Source organism: Tursiops truncatus, chromosome 12, assembly GCF_011762595.2.
Source record: "Tursiops truncatus isolate mTurTru1 chromosome 12, mTurTru1.mat.Y, whole genome shotgun sequence".
Classification (NCBI taxonomy): Eukaryota; Metazoa; Chordata; class Mammalia; order Artiodactyla; family Delphinidae; genus Tursiops; species Tursiops truncatus.
The window spans coordinates 72,478,397-72,494,027 of NC_047045.1; the positions used below are offsets into that span (position 1 = coordinate 72,478,397).

Below are 15,631 nucleotides of genomic sequence, written 5' to 3' on the forward strand. Positions count from 1 at the left end.
TACAGACCACGAAAGTGAGTGGTGTTTGACACCATGGGTTTATGAAATGTTTTGCTGGTTTTCCTTCATAAGTCATAGACACTTCTGGGAGAAACTGGTGACCATATGTTGAGATGACGCAGGGAGTATTGATTATTGCTTTGCCGAGGTGGCTAAGCTCTGGGACAGTCAGGGTTTAAAGAATTATGGAAAGGGGGGTGTATCTTGAGTATATGTATGCGTGAAAGAGCCTCAAAGTGAGGCTCTTTATGTCACATGAGCTACTGAAATAGAACCCCTGAGATTGCTGTGCTTAAAAATACTGTCGTTTGTGCCTTGGGGAGTATAACGGTGATCAGATATAGCACGTGGCGGCATGCTCTCCACTCTGAATCAGCTGGAAAGGGAAGGAATCAGGAGAAATAGGCAAGGGCACAGAGCAACTTCAAAAATAGTGTTTCTCCTTGGGAAATGTCGAGATGAATAGTAAAGAAGGTAGACTCTGTATCCAAGAAAAACCAAGGGTGAAATTGCTTGTGTTGCTGACCAAAGGCTAAATACTTCTTTTGGATACAGATGAGCCATTCCAGTGGCCTCCACGGAATCTGGGCGTGCATGAGCCAGTGATAAAATTCAGTCCAATAAAGAGCTCTTGTTAATCCGTGACACCATATTTATCATCAGACCTGCAAAACCAGGAAAGTTAAACACTCTGGGTGGATCAAAAAAAGGTGGTTCCTGAATATTTGTTATTATTAAGGAGGTTTGAGGAAATACTGAGAAAAATCTTTTAAAATGTGACTCCCAACATCTCCTGCTTGCTTTTTCTTGGATGCTCTGTCCCTTCAGGTTCCATTCCTTAAAAATTTGCCATAGTGCATTCCTGTTCCTTTTTGGAAATGCTACAACGTGTAAAAGTTTTGCACTACATTCCATTGTTTAAATAAACCTACCTAAGGAGGCAAAAGACCTGTACTCAGAAAACTATAAGACACTGATGAAAGTAATCAAAGATGACACAAACAGGTGGAGAGATATACCATGTTCTTGGATTGGAAGGGTCAATATTGTGAAAATGACTCTACTACCCAAAGCAATCTACAGATTCAGTGCAATCCCTATCAGATTACCAATGGCATTTTTCATAGAATTAGAACAAAAAAGTGTACAATTTGTATGGAAACACAAAAGACCCCGAATAGCCAAAGCAGTCTTGAGAAAGAAAAACGGAGCTGAAGAAATCAGGCTCCCTGACTTCAGACTATACTACAAAGCTACAGTAATCAAAATAATATGGTACTGGCACAAAAACAGGAATATAGATCAATGGTACAGGATGGAAAGCCCAGAGGTAAACCCACGCACCTATGGACACCTAATCTATGACAAAGGAGGCAAGAATATACAATGGAAAAGAGGCAGTCTCTTCAATAAGTGGTGCTGGGAAAACTGGACAGCTACATGTAAAAGAATGAAACTAGAATGCTCCCTAACACCACACACAAAAAAGACCTAAATGTAAAAGACAGGACACTATAAAACTCTTAGAGGAAAACATAGGAAAAACACTCTTTGACATAAATCACAGCAAGATCTTTTTTGACCCACCTCCTAGAGTAATGAAACTGAAAACAAAAGTAAACAAATTGGACCTAATTAAACTTAAAAGCTTTTGCACTGCAAAGAAAACCATAAACAAGACGAAAAGACAACCCTCAGAATGGGAGAAGATATTTGCAAACAAAGCAACGGACAAGGGATTAATGTCTAAAATATACAAACAGCTCATGCAGCTCAATATCAAAAAAACAAACAACCCAATCCAAAGATGGGCAGATGACCTAAATAGACATTTCTCCAAAAAAGACATACAGATGGCCAAGAGACACATGAAAAGATGCTCAACTTCACTAATTATTAGAGAAATGCAAATCAAAACTACAGTGAGGTATCACCTCACACTGGTCAGAATGGCCATCATCAAAAAATGTACAAACAATAAATGCTGGAGTGGGTGTGGAGAAAAGGGAACCCTCTTGCACTGTTGGTGGGAATGTAAATTGATACAGCCACTGTGGAGAATAGTATGGAGGTTCCTTAAAAAACTAAAAATAGAACTACTATATGACCCAGCAGTCCCACTACTGGGCATATACCCTGAGAAAACCATAATTCAAAAAGACACATGTACCCCAATGCTCATTGCAGCACTATTTACAACAGCCAGGACATGGAAGCAACCTAAATGTCCATCAATAGAGAAATGGATAAAGAAGATGTGGTACATATATACAATGGAATATTACTCAGCCATAAAAAGAATGAAATTGGGTCATTTGCAGAGATGTGGATGGACCTAGAATCTGTCATACAGAGTGAAGAAGGTCAGAAAGAGAAAAACAAGTATCATATATTAACTCATATATGTGGAATCTAGAAAAATGGTACAGATGAACCAATCAGCAGTGCAGGAATAGAGACACAGACATAGGAAATGGACGTGTGGACAGAGTGGGGGAAGGGGGGGGCGGGATGAATTGGGAGATTAGGTTTGACACATATATTCTACCATGTGTGAAATAGATAGCTAGTGGGAACCTGCTGTATAGCACACGGAGCTCAGCTCAGTGCTATGTGGTGACCTAGGTGGGTGGGATGGGGGTGGGAGGGGGATCCAAGAGGGAGGGGATATAGGTGTACATATAGATGATTCACTTCATTGTACAGCAGAAACTGACACAGCATTGTAAAGCAACTATACCCCAATTAAAAAAACAAAAAACAAAAAATCAGTGACGCATTCAAGAATGATCAGAAGGGGCTTCCCTGGTGGCGCAGTGGTTAAGAATCCGCCTGCCAATGCAGGGGACACGGGTTCAATCCCTGGTCTGGGAAGATCCACATGCTGTGGAGCAACTAAGCCTGTGCGCCACAACTACTGAGCCTGTGCTCTAGAGCCTGCGAGCCACAACTACTGAGCCCACATGTCACAACTACTGAAACCCGCGTGCCTAGAGCCTGTGCTCCGCAAGAGAAACCACTGTGATGAGAAACTCACGCACCTTAACAAAGAGTAGCCCCCGCTCTCCACAACTACAGAAAGCCCGCGTGCAGCAATGAAGACCCAATGCAGCCACAAATAAATTAATTAGTTAAAAAAAAAAAAGAATGATCAGAAGTAATTGAAAAGGTTATGCTTTCTTTTTTTTAATTTTATTTTTGGCTGCATACGGTATTTGTTTTTTTCTTTTTGGCTGCATTTGGTCTTCGTTGCTGCGCTCAGGCTGAGCAGGGGCCACTCTTGGTTGCAGTGCATGGGCTTCTCATTGCGGTGGCCTCTCTTGTTGCGGAGCACGAGCTCCAGGCATGCAGTCTCAGCAGTTGTGGCTCGCAGGCTCCGGAGTCCAGGCTCAGCAGCCGTGGTGCACGGGCTTCGTTGCTCCACGGCATGTGGGACCTTCCCGGACCAGGGCTCGAACCCGTGTCTCCTGCATTGGCAGGCGGATTCTTAACCACTGAAGTTTATGCTTTCTAAGACAGAGTTTTGAGAAGAACTCTCTCTTTGTCTCTCAGCTTCGGGAACTCAAACCTTCCAATTCTTGCAGTTATTTACATAGAGAGTCTCGAAGCCTAGGACTTTGAGTGAGTACTGAGAATTCCTGACCATACAGCACACCAGAGACCGTGTGGTTTAAGGTACCAGTATCTTGTGCTTCAATCTCTGCCACTCATTTGTTGAGGTATTCATTCATTCATTCAAATGTCTGGCCGGCATTGAAATTGGCTCCATGAAGGCTTGAATCTGGAGGTGGAAAAGTAGCAGGCATGTTTCGGAAGGTGATGAATAAGTAGCATTGCAAAATATATTATCTGTAGGACCAGATCTGTACACAATAAACATTTAATAAATGTTTAACCTTCATTAACTTTGTGCTTATCATTAAACAACAGAGTAACAAAAATAGAAAAATTCTCAAAGATAATTTAATTCAAGATCCCACCATCCTAATGCATCTCCAGTTTTCATTTTACTTCATTTACTTACTTGTTCAAAAAATATTTATTGAGCTCCTACTCAGTTACAAACACTGGCATATAATATTTGTAGATTCTCGTCTCACCTTTGCACACATGCACTCCAGATTTCTCAGAGTTCAGTGTTTCATACAGAGGATATTTTTTCGTGCTGTTACATGTTCTTTATATTGACATTTTAATCAATAGATATTATTCCTTCAGTATCATCATTTATTTGACCATTGTTCTCTTGTGGAATATGAAGCTTCTTTCTAAATTTTAAATGTTGTAAGAAGTGCAGTAATAAGCCTCTGAGCACAGAGCTTCTGATTCCTTTCCAATAATTTACCAGGATAAATTCCCAGGAGTCTAAATACCGGATCAGAGGATATGAACATTTTTATGGATTTTGATGCATCCTGCCAAATTTCTGAATCTTGTACCAATTTACATTTGTAATTTTGTTTATGTCAGTCACGTTCCATTGCCACCTTCCTGAAGATACTGCTTGATTTCTAGATGGAGAACTGAGGAACACTTGGCCTCATCAAGAATGCATGCATAGGGCTTCCCTGGTGGCGCAGTGGTTGAGAGTCCACCTGCCGATGCAGGGCACACGGGTTCGTGCCCTGGTCCGGGAAGATCCCACATGCCGCGGAGCGGCTGGGCCCGTGAGCCATGGCCGCTGAGCCTGCGCGTCCGGAGCCTGTGCTCCGCAACGGGGAGAGGCCACAACAGTGAGAGGCCCGCGTACCGCAAAAAAAAAAAAAAAAAAAAAAAAAAAAAGAATGCATGCATAAGCCATTTCTTATAAGGGGTATCTTCCAGATGGCTTAACCCATCTGTTATATAAATACCTTCCACTAACCAGGAAAGCCATTTTCCTCCTCCCCAGACTTTTGGTATCTCCTTACTTCCTTATTCCCTAAGACAATTCCTATACCAAAATACTCACTCACAGTATTATAGAACATTAGAAATGGAGAAGACCTCAAATATCTCCCCCCTCCTCATTTGAGAGTTAAGGACCCCGAGAACCAGGAAGATTGAAAATTACTTCATATCACAGTGTTGGTGGGGAGATCTAGGACGAGATTCTCTGCATGAAGCTGTTTGGTACTGCTGCTAGGAAATATCAAGGGAGGTGGCCCATTTACTAATATTGGAAAGAAAAAGAATCAGCATGGCCTTTGGGCAGGTATGACCTGCACATTAGTGAAGTGTTCCAAATTTAACTCCCTCCCTAATGTGCCCGTGGCTCTTCATGTGTACTCTGTTATTGCAGGCGTTGGCATTGCCTGTTCAGCCCAGGGACCCTCAGCAGTACATGGTGCACTTGGGAAGTAAAATGAAGGTCACCATTTCAGAAAGGAAATCAGGAAGCATTAAAATACAAAGAATGAGCTCTCCCAGAGCCTTAAGACAAACCTCTTTAGTTGACAGCAGGCTAGGTGCAGCGTGACTGACCATCTCATTCTCTGAGCTTTGGACTAGCTATTCATTCCCTCTCTAGCATTTTTTAAAACAGAGAACTTCAAGTTCCTCCAACACATAATATTGTTTTATGTCTTTGTGCCTTTTTTCCTGTTGTTCTCATAGTCTGAAACCAGCTTAGCTCCCATGTGACTGGCTAATTTCAACCTTTCCTTTGAGACTGCTTTAACTCAGATGAAGCCTCTTATAGGAAGGCTGCCATGATGCCTCTAGACCGCCATGACCATCCAGTCTCTCAGTTCATAAAGGGCCTATGGATTCTTTTATCACACTGGGTTGAGAGTATTTATGTGACTCTCTCACAAGACTAAGCTCATCAAGATCAGAATCTGTGACTTTTCATACTCCCCAATGATTAAATACCTTCCACTAAGTACAGAATAGACATTCAGTAAATGCTTATTGAACTGAAATATCTGAAATGTATGAATGAGGATTTGTAAAAATCTTAAAATCCAGTGAAGATCTGGGTCTAGCATCAGCAAAATGTGACTAGAATGTAATTCTTTCTTAAAATGCTTAAATCTGATCAATTTTGTTGTATTATTGAGTAGGAAACCTGTGTTAACAGGAAAGGGGTAGTCTGTTTGGACTCTGTACAAGAGAATCCCGCCAACAATAATTTCTCAAAAATGTAAATTATTATTATCATCACCATCATCTCCTCTGGAATCTTATTCTAGTACCACCCTCTCTTAAATTTCCAATCTCTCCTCCTCTACTATTCCTTTTCTGCTTGCCTTATAAATTCGCTCAAATCTTTCACATGCTTAAAAATATTTCTTCAAACCTTGTGACCCCTTCTGTTATCTTTCTTCACTACTTTTCTCCCATCATTTCCTCAGTCTCCTGCAATCTTGTTTCTACTCCTTCCTCTACAATGAAATTGCACTGGCTAAGCAGAGTTACTAGTGACCGCTAAAATGAACGTTCAGTTGATACTCTTCCTATCGATGTTTCCATAATGTTGGACACTGCTGATCCTTCCCGTCTTCCTGTTACCCTCAAATTCCTTGACATCATGCCACCATGATTCTCTACCGCTGGGACTACTCTCACTCAGACACTGTGTCGTTACCCCATGTTGTTCTCTTGAATGGTAGTGTTCCGCAAGTTCTGTCTTTCTCATTTCTCATCTCTGTCTTTCTCATTCGCACTTACACCTGTGGATTTCATCCCTTACTACCCATCATAATCACCTGTGGCTCTTTCAAAAAAATAAAGATACCTGAGAAAAAGGAACATTTGTGAACTGTAGGTGGGAATGTAAATTGGTATAGCCACTATGGAAAACAGTATGGAGGTTCCTCAAAAAATTAAAAACAGGACTGCCACATGATCCAGCATTTCTACTTCTGGGTATATATGCAAAGGGAATGAAAAAGCTTCTCAAAGAAATATCTGAACTCCCATGATCATTGAAGCATTATGCACAATAGGCAAGCTATGGAAACAACCTAAGTGTTTGTCAATAGATGAATGGATAAAGAAGATGTGAGATATCTATATCGATATTGATATCGATATAGATAGATAGATGATAGATTCACAGAATATTATTTAGCCATGAGAAGGAAGGAAATCCTGCCCTTTGTGACAACATGGAAGAACCTGAAAGCATCACGCTAAGTGAAAGAAGACAAATACTGTATGATATCACTTATATGTGGAATCTAAAAGAGCCGAACTCGTAGAAATAGAGGTTAGAATGGTGGTTTCCAGGGGCTGGGGGTGGAGGAACTGGGGAGGTATTGACCAAAGGGTACAAACTTCCAGTTATAAGACAAATAAGTTCTGGGGATCCAATGTATAGCATAGTGATTATAGTCAATAGTACTGTATTATATACTTGAAAGCTGCTAAGAGAGTAGATCTTAAATGTTCTCACCACAAAAAAGAAATGGTAATTACGTGATACGATGGTGATGAAGGTGTTAGCTAACAGTATGGTGGTAACCATTGTGCAGTATATATAAGTGTAAGAAATGAACAAGTTGTTCACCTTAAACTTACACAATGTTAGAGGTCAATTATGTCTCAACAAAGCTGGAGGGAGAAAGCAGGAGTATTTCAGGGAAAATGAACAGACTGAACAAAACAGAGAAGCAGAAAATAGGAAATACAGAGAATGTGGGGAAAAGTAGATAAGAGCCTTCCAAAATAACTCTATGTTTGATCATAACAGAAAGTCAAGCTGAAAAAGCAGTGTGCGATCAGGCAGGAACCGATGTACGTGTGCTAAGTGCCCCTATTGTTAATCCTTGTAGCTCTTGCCTAGATTAGTAGCATGACTGAAAATTTGCCTTTTCTCAATTTTCGCGCTCTTCTAGACTCCACATCACCACTAATTATAAAGTGAACCTAAATCGGACAATTTAACAATTTCAAAAAATTAAGGATTTTACACTCCTGATTAAATACTCCTGAGAACCAGGGCTGTCTTTTGTGAATACCTAACGTGACGTCAGACATAACTAGAGCTCAATTGTTTGTTGCCTGATGAATGAATGAATGAATGATGGACCAGATCTCTCTAATTTGAACCAGTAGGAGAAGACTAGTCAAAACTATGGAATATTCTGAAAGGGTACAAAAAGTAGTATAAACTGAGTGGCTTATTTAGAAGAATTACACTTGAAATATCTTATGGCACTCTTAACCAGCTTGAGAAGATTTTTTTCTTGTGTTGGTTAAATATCCTCCCTTTACTTCTCTTTTTTAAGTTTTATCCTGTTAATTTAGTTAGTATATTTCCTCCCCTCCCCCTCCTCATAGTAGAATACAAAAGCAAATCTGGCCCAGCTTGGGATGAATCATCATGAATCATGATTAGTCATTCTAAATTAAAGTATATTTATTTATGAATGTACTAGTGAATGATTGATTTGTTCCTTTGCTGTCATTAATCTCTAGCCTCTTAATTTTACCTTTCAGGAGTTATTACAGAAAGAAAATTTTCATACAGGTATTTTACAGTTTTTGTTTATTTGTTTTGATCACTAAAGAGTAATTCTTTTTTTGGAGAATTTTGGGAGTTCCCTGGTGGCCCAGTGGTTAGGGCTCGGTGCTTTCACTGCCGGGGCCCCAGGTTCAATCCCTGGTCAGGAAACTAAGATCCTGCAAGCCGTGAAGCTTGGCCAAAAAAAAAAAAAAAATTGTATTTTTTATCTTTTTTCCTTTCATGTGTGTTCCATTTAGACCAGGAAATTGACATTTCAGCCCAGAAGACTTAGGCCAGATGTTAGTGCACTGGCTGAAAGATGGATTTCCTGCCCCAATAGGTGACCTCTTAAAGCAAAATAGGCTTTTTCTTAATGGATAGACTGTCCAAATGACCTCATTTCTAGAACAAGGGGCCTTTGTTGTGTCTCTTTGCAATTGGAATCAACATCATCTGATTTTTGAGAACATTCATTAGATAAAGAGGAGCTAGCACCTAGTTGTTTCATTTATAAGGCATAGGAAAAATGTATGCCTAGACAACCTACTTTTTTGCTCCTTTAAAAACATTTGTGTTCCTTGAGAGGGAAATGGTGCAGAAAATCTGGGGCCTGCTTATCCATATTAATATTTCTCTTACATTTCAATCCCCATTCCAGCCAGCACTCACCACAGGAGCAGAGCATGTTACGTGCTTCCTAAAACAGGGAATTGTTTCACTTAGCTTGACCAAGGCACTATTTAAAGAAGTAGCCATGACCCCAATGTCCTGTCACTCAAACTTCTCTCTCTATATGTGAGAAGCTCATTGAGACATTCTCATGGTGCCACCTCTTTTGATGAGTTCTTCACCAAGTTCATTTATTTATATCTTCAATTGTATAAGGCGGCTCAGAAAAACTGAGATAACTGAGCCTTTGTGTGTGTGTGCGCGCACATGCGCGTGTGCCTCTGTGTGTCACAGGAAATGCAGTTTGAAAGAAAGTACCCAGAAGAGGAAAATGGCCTTGAATGACTAAGGGGAGACTGAAAAACTTACTATACATGGAAAGGAAGGGAGTTAGATTGCGTAAGAAGGAAGATATGTTTCTGAGATTCTAAAAGGATAGAACTTTATAGCTAAAGGGAAAGTTAGGAGATTTCTCTTTCTCTCTCTCTCTCTGCCTTTCTCCCTCCCTTCCTTCCTTCCTTCCTTTCTTTATTCCTTTAGAAACAAGAATGGGAGTGTCTCTTTTCAATAGCCATCAGGTACATTTTAGGAGTATAAAAATCTTGCTGCTTGTGACCCAAAATATTGGCTCCCCCATGAAAGACACAGAACAGAGTAAAGCAAGGCTGTGTACAGAGTTACCATCAGGCTGGGCAATGCATCTAAGACTCGTGGTTCTTCCTCAAGTAATTTATATAGTAAATATGTGACTCTTTAAAAAAATGAGTAGTGAAAAGGATATCACACTTTCCTTTGCTTTAATAAGTCAACACATATTTTTTCCAGAATGTTATACTCAGCTCAATGCCTCCCTCCTTTTTTAATAGTCATATAAAAATGTCATTAATTATAAATTATTTTTTCTCGTTGTTCAACCAAAGTATTCTGGATAATACTTCAGTTCTGGGTAAGATTTGTAATAGTTTTCTGTGGTTTCTGGGATTCATTTTGTGAGTGAGAATCTTTTGTTCTATGTCTATAACACTGCACTTCAAAGAAGTAGAGCAGGGGCTTCCCTGGTAGTGCAGTGGTTGAGAATCTGCCTGCCAATTCAGGGGACACGGGTTCGAGCCCTGGTCTGGGAAGATCCCGCATGCCGCGGAGCAACTGGGCCCATGAGCCACACCTACTGAGCCTGGGTGTCTGGAGCCTGTGCTCCGCAACAAAAGAGGCCGCGACAGGAAGAGGCCTGCGCACTGCGATGAAGAGTGGCCCCCGCTTGCCGCAACTAGAGAAAGCCCTCGCACAGAAACGAAGACCCAACACAGCAAAAATAAATTAATTAATTAATTAATAAAATTTTTTAAAAAAGAAGCAGCGCAATAGTGTTAACTGGAGCTTTTACATTTAATAGGAAAAAAAATATTTTTCACAAGTATGTGTAAGCAATAGAGACAGCCAAGTAGGCATTCTCGTTGGGTAAAGTTTATAAAATAGACAAGATGGATGAAGCAGTTTGGTTGGTGGATGATACTTCCCAGCTGTGCTTTTTAGACTGTCCGTGCATAATTTGGAAATATTTAACATAATCTTTCGTCTCTTATTAACACATCCCTTTTTTTTTTTTCTTACACTCTCCTACGCTAAAAAGATAAATAGCGGGGAGTATGATTCTAAAGACCATTCCCTCTCCATGCTTCCTTTTTTTCTCCTTTTCAGTGTCAGGTGGCTCTCAGAGAATCTCACAGCTCTCCACAGGAGACACTGCTCCTATGTTAATTCAGAAGTTATTTCATGGTGGGCTGAAGTCTTTGGGTCCTTTGCCTTAAACATTGTGAATTCAATGTTGGTACCCCACTCAGAGTCTTTTGCTTCTTGTCTATAATGTGTATTACTGAATAGTTCAGAATCCTTGTATTTCAGAATTACAAATGGCTTTAGAAATTACCTAGTCTGACCCAACTATGCAAGATGAAATATCAGTCACGTCGTTTTATGCCTGATGGAATGATTCCCAGGCAGAACCATGGTGTTTACATAGCATCAGCACAGAGGAAAACCTAACTGGCTAGGCTAGTAACCTTGCTTATCAGAGTGGAAGAAGAGATTTCAGAGAAAAGTATTTATAGCCCTGAATCATCATTTTGTTTATTTACCTTCTCTCCCTAGCCTGTTTGGGCTGTCTTCACTTGGTTTTAATTTTTCTTTAGTTTGCTCTTAGCTCTTTTCTCAGTCTCTCTTACCAAATACTCCATGATGAAAAGGCTTTTAAACAGGTAATGCTTTAGCAGGGGTTTGGCTCACTTTTAAGGCAGTTGTGGAAAAAATGTGTTTGGGATTGTCAAGGGGGAAAATGTTTTGGCGTTTCAGTCTTTCCTTGAAGTTACTTCCCCCCCCCCCCACCCCAGGCGTTATGGAATGCCCCGCGTTAGAGTGCCAGAGAGGATTGCTGACCGTAGGGAAAAATTAAATGAGTTTATCTGTTTTCATTGCTCAATTTCAGAATGCAGTATGGTAAAAAAAAAAAAAAATTGGACTATTTATAATCTTTTGGATTTAGTCTCTGCTTTTTTTTTCACATCATTATTGGAGTATAATTGCTTTACAATGTTGTGTTAGTTTCTGCTGTACAACAAAGTGAATCAGCTCTATGTATCCATATATCCCCCTATTCCCTCCCTCTTGCGTCTCCCTCCCTCCCACCCTCTCTATCCCAACGCTCTAGGTGGTCACAAAGCACCGAGCTGATCTCCCTGTGCTATGCGGTTGCTTCCCACTAGCTAGCTATTTTACATTTGGTAGTGTATATATGTCCATGCTACTCTCTTCCTTCGTCCCAGTTTACCCTTCCCCCACTGTGTCCTCAAGTCTATTCTCTATTAATCTCTGCTTAATCTCACATATTTTTCTGTAGAAAATGTGTTGTCTTTAAAACATAACAAGTGTTAGAATGAAGCTGTGTTCCTAAAATATGTACTATTCTTATGGATAATACACTTTATTACAATAAATACATTTAATATTTTATCGTCTGCCCTTGAAAGCCAAATGTCTCTGAACATCTGATTTGGGGATCTCCATTCACATATCTCATGATGGTTTCTTTTACCAGTTAATTTTAAAAAGCAATCCGCTGGTTTAGTTTTTCAACATATTGTATTTTACAACTTCACCTTCCCTTGGCAATGCGTTCCTTTTCCGTATTCTGACATTCCCATAGTTTCAAGTGGCTCTCAAATTTGAGCAGATTTCACAATTGCCTGGGGAGCTTGTTAAAATACAGGTCACTGGTCCCATCCTCAGAGTGTCTGACTCTGCAGGCTTGGAGGCTGGGGCCGGAAATTTGCATTTCCAACAAATTAGGTAATGCTAATGCTTCTGTTCTTGAGTCCACACTTTGAGAAGCACTGATCTAGATAAAATATTGTAAAAGATGGGGCTTCCCTGGTGGCGCAGTGGTTGAGAGTCCGCCTGTCAATGCAGGGCACACGGGTTCGTGCCCCGGTCCGGGAGGATCCCACATGCCGCGGAGCGACTGGGCCCGTGAGCCATGGCCGCTGAGCCTGCGCGTCCGGAGCCTGTGCTCCGCAACGGGAGAGGCCACAACAGTGAGAGGCCCGTGTACCGCAAAAAAAAAAAAAAAAAAAAAAAAAAAAAATATTGTAAAAGATGGAGCTGGTATGGACTAAGGTGGTGTGTGGTAGTGGAGACAGAGAGAAGTGGATGAACTTGACACATATTTAGGAAGTAGGATCCATGGGGCTTGTCCATGGTTAGATGGGAGTGATGGTGAGGTGTGGGAAGGATTCAAGCACGTCTCTGAGGTTGGTAGCTTGAACCAATGGATGGATGTAACAGTGTACTGAAATGGGAAGTGAGCGGGTGGGAGGGTTGGATCATAGTGAGAAGTCATAAATTCTATTTAAAGTTTAAATAAAATATAAAACATGAAACACAGTGCCTGACATAGAGTTGATTTTCAATAAATAACATCGGTATTACTGTTATTACTACTTTTACTTCCAAACTGAATAGCCCTTATGACTCCACCTTGCCAGAGATAACCTCCCAGCCCTTCCACTCAGCGGCCACATTCCAGGGCTAGGAATTACTCCTTTATGTGACCCAAGAGACAGGTATGAATAGGGAAATTTTATAGATATCACCTCGTGGTATGAGTGAATAGGGGGAGGGAAAGGGGGGAAAAATTTCTAATTCATAGAGAATTACTGCCTGCATTTTCACACACAACCTCATAGCAACTGTATTTTTTATTTATTTTTTAATTTTTAAAATTTTTAATTTTTTTATATTTTTGCGGTACGCGGGACTCTCACTGCTGTGGCCTCTCCCGTTGCGCAGCACAGGCTCTGGACGCGCAGGCTCAGCGGCCATGGCTCACGGGCCCAGCCGCTCCGCGGCATGTGGGATCCTCCCGGACCGGGGCACGAACCCGTGTGCCCTGCATTGGCAGGCGGACTCCCAACCACTGCGCCACCAGGGAAGCCCATAGCAACTGTATTAAGTAGATGAACTATCCCACTTTACAGATGAGATAAATAACTTGCCCAATGTCTTATAGAAACCTGAGTGAAAATTCAAACTGGGCTCTGTCCTGAACCCATTATATTTGTGTTACTGCCAAACTCTACCTTTACTGCCAGGTAATAGATTTTTTTACTTATGTCAAAATGATGTCCTAAGTAGACTGCAGGCAACACCCTGCAGCTTCTAGACTAGTGGCTTTTAAACTTGTAATCCTGCCACATAGTAAGGAACAATTTTTTACAAAGCAATCCAGTATTTGCATTTATATGCGTATGTGTGTATGTATGTACTTCCGTGTTGCACGCATCTATGTGCAGCTGTATGACTAATTTTCCAAGAAGGAACACTTACTGAGACAGGTGCATTTCCAATATTTACTTTCATTGACTGCATTCTGATAGTTCACTGCAATAAATGTTTATCAGAACCCACAGAATTGATTTCAGTCAACTTTTGGGTCTCTACTAGGTGTCTAGAAAATTCTCTTCTAGATCCCTTTCTGTCCTTGGAGTTCACTTACCAACATCATAACAATTCCACAGAGCTGGATGAGGGAGAGCCCTGATGGAAAGAGGAAAGGAGAGAGAGCAGGATTCCTATGTGCATACTTTCCCTGTACATGTCTTTAATGGCACTTGCCCACCTTACAGAGCTTTGTGGGAATCAAATAAATTACAGCATAGATGAAAGAACTTTTAAAAGTAATCAAGTCATCTGACTTTGATTCTGCTCAATGTAGTTGTGTTCACTTGGAGTGATCTCAAGATCACCTTCAAGGCTCTGTCCCACCCTCGTGGGATATAATTCTATTATAAAAAGCTCTTTGTAAACAGTACCCTATGGGACTCTGAAATAGTTTGATGATGATTGTGATGTTGCTAATTATTCTTTATATTTTGTTAAAAAGCCCCTGAAGGAATTTTTGGAAGATTGACATTAACCAAAGGAGAAAAGACTCAATTTGGGAGAAGTAATCAGACTCATTTTGAGTAGAAGCATCATGAAGCTTGATAAGCGAAAAGGTTCAGCTTCATTTTTCAGGTGGTCAAAAAAATTATTACGTACAAGTAGAAAAATGCCCAAAATTTCATATTTATGTACAGACAGCAAAATTGTAGGTAGCAACCTTCCCCCTCAAAGGTATTACTTATTTTCTTATCCATTTATTCGGGAATGCCAGGACAAGGAGCTTAAATATCTAGGGTAGCTTGATTCTCTAAGTACCAGAATGCTGGCTAAGATTTAGTTATATTGATATGTGTGTTTGTATTGTTGCCAAATGGTACCTATCTTTAGATGACCCTGAAATATAACATCTCCTCTGAGGAGGTACATGGCAATTCATGCGGCCTTGCCTCCTCTAGGATGGGAAAACTGCAGCACAGAAGAGTTAAATGCTTTGCCCTCAGGTGATCTGATGAGTCTAGAAGAAAGACTCACGACTGGTGCTGGAGAGTCCTGCCCCCACCATCCTGCTCATTTGGCTTCATGCTCAGTCACTTGCCAGAAGGTGTTGATGCAGAAAACTAGCCGCCCCCTGTAGAAGCAGCACTGTCCTTTGTATTTTCTTCTTCCTTTTTTTTTTTAAATACTTATTTATTTATTTAGGTTGCACTGGGTCTTAGTTGTGGCAGCATGCAGACTTCTTAGTTGCAGCATGCCTGTGGGATCTAGTTCCCCCACCAGGGATCGAACCCTGGCCCCCTGCATTAGGAGCGCAGAGTCTTACCCACTGGACCACTTAGGAAGTCCCTCCTTTGTATTTTCTTGAATTGAGTAAGGTACCACATGGCTAATACATTGAAATTCTTAAGTATACATAAAATCAACTCAATGGTTATTTTACCTTTTCCTATCGTTTACTTATTTTCATGTCTTTATAGATGTAATAATAATAGTAATGATAATAAAGCCCACCAATGCTTTAATGAATCTATTTGGATTCCCAGCATCTTAGAACACGCACCTGATCTAACTCCAGCCTCAGCCCAGGGAAAAGCAGCA

The 15,631-nt window shown here is 40.6% G+C and overlaps 1 protein-coding gene and 1 non-coding gene across 4 annotated transcripts in view; both read left to right on the forward strand.

Moving 5' to 3' along the window:
* The window catches only part of SASH1 (SAM and SH3 domain containing 1), a 322,628-nt gene that overhangs the window by 119,570 nt on the left and 187,427 nt on the right, over positions 1–15,631 (forward strand). The gene's annotated exons all lie outside the window — the stretch shown is intronic.
* Positions 8,527–8,599, forward strand: TRNAE-UUC (transfer RNA glutamic acid (anticodon UUC)). The gene has a single exon. It is a non-coding gene; the product is annotated as a tRNA-Glu (tRNA).